A 6000-nucleotide genomic window follows, 5' to 3' on the forward strand; every position below is an offset into this window, starting at 1 on the left:
TGGATTGTGTCGCCCAGTTCTTGCAGGCAGAATCTCTTCTAGTAAGGTCAGACCCCATGCCAATGCTTCTGGGGAAGAGATGGAAGAGATGCTGACACCCAGATCTTACCCATAAGGGAGCCTGAAATAACCTGAGATGAAGGGATGATTATGGCAGCTGGTTTTTAAGACCCTGGAGATGACACAAGTTGGCACTGTTCTCTAGACAGGAAGTGGAAGGAGCAGCCAAGGCCCAGGAGTCATGTAGAGCTGAGCACATCTGGGAAGCCCCCAAATCAGGCCACTATTTTGGGGAAAACAGATTGTAGAGTTAGGAAGCCTAAGTTCATATCCCTTTACCTCCACTTCCCATATATGTGGTATCTGTGTAAATTGCTTTACCTCTTTGATGGATGATATTAATAACCTTGCAGAGCTGCTATAAAAACTAGAGATAATACAGAATTCATTCCAAAAAGGACTTTTATATCTTTTGTTAGACTTATTAATAGATAGCTTATATTTTATGCTACTATAAATGGTATCTTTTTTCTTTTTGTTAATACAATTAAATTTATGTACAGCAAACTTGCTAAGCTTTTGTTAATTTTAATATTTTATCTCTAATTTTTTATTCTCTATGCAAAGAATCATTATCTGTTAACGATACTTTTGCTTAGTACTTTCCAATCTTAGTGCTTTTTCCCCTCTCTATTTTACTTTCTGTGCTAGCTAGAGCCTTCAGTACAACATTGAATACAATTATAAAAACAGGCACACTTGTCTTATTCCTAATATTGAAAGGAAAACTTTCAGTGTTTCATTATTTAGTTTATTTGGCTCATGTGCTGCAGGCTTTTTAAAAATTCAATTTAATTTTAAAAAATAAATAAAATTTAATTTAATTAAAGAATGACAAACACCTTTTTATTTCTAGTTTTTTTCATGAATGGATGCTGAGTTCTATCAATTCATTTTTTTCAGTATGTGTTGACACATTATTTGTTTTATCTGTTAATGTGGAGAATGACATTGATTTTTCTATTTTTTTTAATCTTGCATTTATAGGATAAACACAACTAAATATCTATGATGGATTATTTTTTTAACATAGCTGAATTGGCTTTGCTAATTATTGTATCTATGCTCCTGAATGATATTCACCAGCAATTTTTCTTTCTTCCACTGCCCACATCAGATTTGGGGGGTCAAAGTTACACTAGCACCATAAAATGAGTTGGGAAATATTTCCTCTTTTACTCTATTTTGAAATAGTTCGTGTAAGATTGAAAATATTTGTTCCTTGAATGTTTGGTTGGGCTCCACGATATAACCATCAAAAGCCTGGAGTTTTCTCTGTGGGAAGATCTTCAACTACCTGTCAATTTCCTTAGTGGTCAGATAACTTATCATGTGTTCCTTTTCTTCTTGACTCCATTTCATTAAGTTACATTTTCCTAGGATTTTATCCATTTCATATAAATTTTCAAATTAACTGGCATAAAGTTGTTCATACTATCCTTTTATTATCTCCTTAATTCTGGCAGTTACAGCCCCTTTTATGTTCTTCAAATTGTTTAGTTGGAACAGTTCTTTTTTCTTCATCAATCTTATCAAAACTTGTCAATTTTATTAGACTTTCCAAACAACTAAGATTTTGTTAGTCCATGTTTATTTTCCATTACATTAATTTTGGCCCAAGTCTTCGTCATTTCCTTTCTTCCAGATTCTTTGCATTTATTCTGCTCTTCTTTGCTGATCCTCTTAATACATCACTCATTAGTTTTCAATCTTTGTTTTTGTTTTGATATAATCATTAAAAGCTAAAATTTCTTTCTAACTGCTGCTTTATCTCCATCTCATAAGTTGTGATAGCAGTATTTTCACTATCACTCCATTCTAAATGTGTTCTAAATAAATATTTTCTTTGATTGTGATTTAATGTATTTTTTAATTTCTCTCTATATGGGGTTTCATTGATTATCTTTTGGTTATTGATTTCTAACTTAACTTCACTGTGTTCAAAGAACAATACAGAACATTGAAGATTACTGAGATTTTAGTATATGGCCAATTTTTGCAAATGTCCTTTTTGTTCTTATACATAATGTATATTAAGCATTGCATGCGCATGTTTTTATACATGCCCATTAGGACATGATTTTTAATCATATTGCTTAAATCTTCATTTTTCTTACTGTATTCCTGTCTGTACCACCACTCAGTTTCTGAAAAATATATTAAAATCTTCTACAATTGTGAACTTATTTCTTTATTAGGTCTGTCAATTTGTTTTATTCATTTTGATGTATGTCATCAGGTACACACAGATTTTAAATTATTATATTTTCCTAGTGAATTAAATATTCTATTACTAAGAAGAGATTAATTATGCTTTATACTTTAAAGTACATTTTGTGTGACATAAAAATAGCTATAGCATCTTTCTTTTGGCTAGACTTTGCCTGATACATTTTTCCAACTTCTTTTGTTTTATTATCCAGTCTAATAACCTTCATATTTTAGGTAAAGCATTTCCTTTACATGTATATTTTTGTAACTGACATTTTTACTTATATATGCTATCTTAATTGGTGTTTTCTATGCATTCTGCTTTTTCCATATTCCCTTTCCCTCTCATTTCTTATCTTTTAAAAATTGATTATTTTTTCTCACTTCTATTTTCCTTTAGCAGTTTAAGTTGTGTACTGCTTCTATTCCTTTACTGGTCTTCCTAGAAATTACAGCATATATGCCATAAAGATAAATGTCTTTACCTCCCCACACAACACAATTTTAACTTCATTCATTTCCCTTCCAACTTAAGTTTGGTTGTTTTCTAGTATTTTAGCTTTGCTATTTCAGCATTTTGGTTTTAACCTACTTCTCATCCTTATCTCTAAGTTTACCAATATCTTTGCCCACTATTTCTTACGAAATCTCAGATTCTCCATCTAGAATCATTTACATCATTGCCTAAATATATCCTTTAGAAATTATCTTAGTGATAATCTTTTGGAAGTAATATTGATACAGGTTTGCCTGAAAATGTTATTTTGCCTTTGTTTTCATAGGATATTTTTACTGAGTTAAGAATTTCTAATTTTTGTTACATTCACACAGTGAAATACTAGTGAGCAATAAAAAGGAACAAACTACTGATTCATGCAAGAACCTGGGTAACTCTATAGAGAATTATTCTTAGTGAAAAAGTCAACTGCAGAATGTTAAATACTGCATGATTCCATTTACATAATACTCTTAAAATGACAAAAGTATAGAAATGGAGAACATACTAGTGGTTGCTAGGGCTTAAATAGTAAGTGGAGGGTGGGAGGAAGTGGATGTGACTATAAAAGGGCAATATGAGGTGTCCTTGCAGAGATAGAACTGTTTTCTACCTTGACTTCAATGTCAACATCATGGTTGTTGCTATTGTACATAGTTGTACAGATTTATAATATGTGATCATTGAGATAAACAAAGTAAAATGTACAAGGGATCTCTCTGTAGCATTTCTCACAACTGCATGTGAATCTACAATTATGTCAAAATTAAAGTTTAATTTAAAACTGACTTTAAAATATACTATGCATGCATTACGTATGATTCCATTTATATAAAGTTAAATATAGCTGCACATTAAATTAAATTCTTCATTGGCAATTATTTTCACTGGCTTCTGGCTTCCATTATTGCCATAAGAAATCAGCTATCAACCATCAACCATCTCTTACTAGTGACCCATTTGCTACTTCTGACTACCTTACAGATACTTTCTTTGTCTTTTGTGTTCTCTGGTTTCAAGCTAACGTGTTTCAGTGAACATTTCTTTTTTAAATATCTGCTTTGGATTCATTGGCTTTATGTATCTGAGTAATTATGTCTTTAAACAATTCTGGAAAAATTTCCCATTCTCTGTATTATCTTTTTATAAAATGCCAATTAATCTTGTGGTAGATATCTCACTCTCTCCTTTGTGTCTCTTACTCTTTTCCATATGTTCCATATATTTGTCTCTAAGTGGGGCAGGCAGCATTTTCCAGTTCACCTTTATACTGAGGGCAAAGTGCTCTTGTCCCAGCTTTCTAAAAGAGGCTCGTTTATTAGACTTCACACCTGAGTTTTGTGTCCTGTCTCATAACTCTGTGAGAAAGCTGAAGGTTACTAGGTTCATTAAATATCCTCCAGACAGAATGAAAATCTAGAGGTAGCCTAGCTCTCTGGATTTTTATCTTCACCTGTCTTGATTTGAGCCTGATAATTCCTTACTTCTGCATACCTGGCCCACCATATTATAAGAAACAAAAGGTAAAATTATTCATGTAAATTTTCAGGTACAGATAAGGCATTCTATAAAGAGTACCTGTTCCTATTGTTCAATGTCATTCTCCTAGCCTAACTAGCCTGTTACCTTCTTTTCCTCATGGAATCATCATGTATTTTAATCAAATTAGATATTTTTAAATCAGTTTTTAAACCAATTCTTCATTGGTTTTTCTATTAATAGAATGCCAAGGCTTTCTGAATTCTAGTAATTTGAACCAGAAAAGCAAAAAGCCATAGTCACTTCGAAACAGCACACTGTATTCCGTGAACATAAGGGAAGGGAAACAAAAATAATATAAAAACAGGGAGGGGGACAAAATAGAAAAGACTCATAAATATAGAGAACTAACTGAGGGTTGCCGGAGGCATTGTGGGAGGGGGGATGGGCTAAATGGGTAAGGGGCATTAAGGAATCTACTCCTGAAATCATTGTTTCACTATATGCTAACTAATTTGGATGTAAATTTTAAAAAATAAAAACATTAAAAAAAAGCCATAGTCATACATGTGTTCCAAGGCTCTCTAATAGGACAGGAAAAAGGAACCAGCTCCACTGACTTTAGATTTGAAAACAATACCTTTTATCATGCAAAATACAGTGAAGAGTTGAAAAAACAAAGACAAAACAAAAAACTAAACACAGATCAAATTATGCAGCAAATTTCCTCAGGAAAAGAAAATAAAAGACCTATTTTTCAAGTCATAAATTTTATTTGATTAATATAAAATAAAATCAGTTTCATGGCTGTGTACCTGTATCTGATCAAAACTCCAATGTTGGTGAATGTTGCTGTCTCTGGAGGAATGGGAAAGAGGTTTGATGCTGGAATTTCAGAAGTTCTAAACCAGACAGGGTCACTGTAAGGATACATGAAAGTCGTCATAATTCTAAATCACAAAAGTAAATATGAACATGCCTAAATGCCAATATCTCCTTACTATCATCTCTTGCCAAGTTTCTACTGACAGAACTAATTAAAGGAAAAGTGACATTTTTCCACATTTATCTCATTGGCAAAATATCAACCATATGACTTGCTTTCGAACTGTCAAGAATGGCAACATTTAACACTTCTCAAGGGAATATGTCAAAGACCCAAACTGCTACTTAATGCTATTGCCCCTTTTCAGATGTGAAGCTATGATTCCAAGGACAGCAGTACGTTAAGAATGGCACATCTGTAAAAACAGAATCAATCATGATAGAATAGTTTTTTTTTAATTTATTTGTTTGGTTTTGACCAGATATGTTATATGGATCAAAGTTACTGAAACCCTAAACTCTTAACAGCTCTGAATTATGAAACAGTAGTTAACTACCCTATGGAAAGATATAAACATTTATGAGCACTTGGATATTTCCTCACAAGTACAAGAATCATAAGGAAAGAGAGCTTGGGGTCATGTAAGGTGCATCCCCATTCTCAACTGAGAGATAGGTGGTAAAAGGAGGGGAAATAAGCCAGTCAGGAGACAGTTTGGAGTTAGTGCAAAGTGTACAGGACCAGTTGTTTGCAAGTTCCCAAAACCAGCCCCAGGAGAGGAACTGATAACTGAACTAGTGGAGATCAAAAGAATGAGGAGGCAGGCTTCAGACACCTGCCTGGCATATGTGTGAACTTTATTCTAGAGTATCAAAATGCAAAGGCAGGACCAGGACACCCTGTACAATCTGGAATAGTTACAGGGGGA

General features: G+C 33.1%; 1 long non-coding RNA gene across 1 annotated transcript in view; it reads right to left on the reverse strand.

The window, feature by feature from the left end:
• Nucleotides 1-6000, reverse strand: part of LOC109266305 (uncharacterized) — a 317972-nt gene extending 311972 nt beyond the window's left edge. Inside the window, exon 1 of the long non-coding RNA XR_002079658.2 lies at nucleotides 5062-6000. This is a non-coding gene — a long non-coding RNA (uncharacterized LOC109266305). The remainder of the gene's footprint in view (nucleotides 1-5061) is intronic.

The sequence above is a fragment of the Panthera pardus genome, unplaced genomic scaffold (assembly GCF_024362965.1).
Source record: "Panthera pardus isolate Hobbes unplaced genomic scaffold, ASM2436296v1 HiC_scaffold_16, whole genome shotgun sequence".
In the NCBI taxonomy this organism is placed as follows: Eukaryota; Metazoa; Chordata; class Mammalia; order Carnivora; family Felidae; genus Panthera; species Panthera pardus.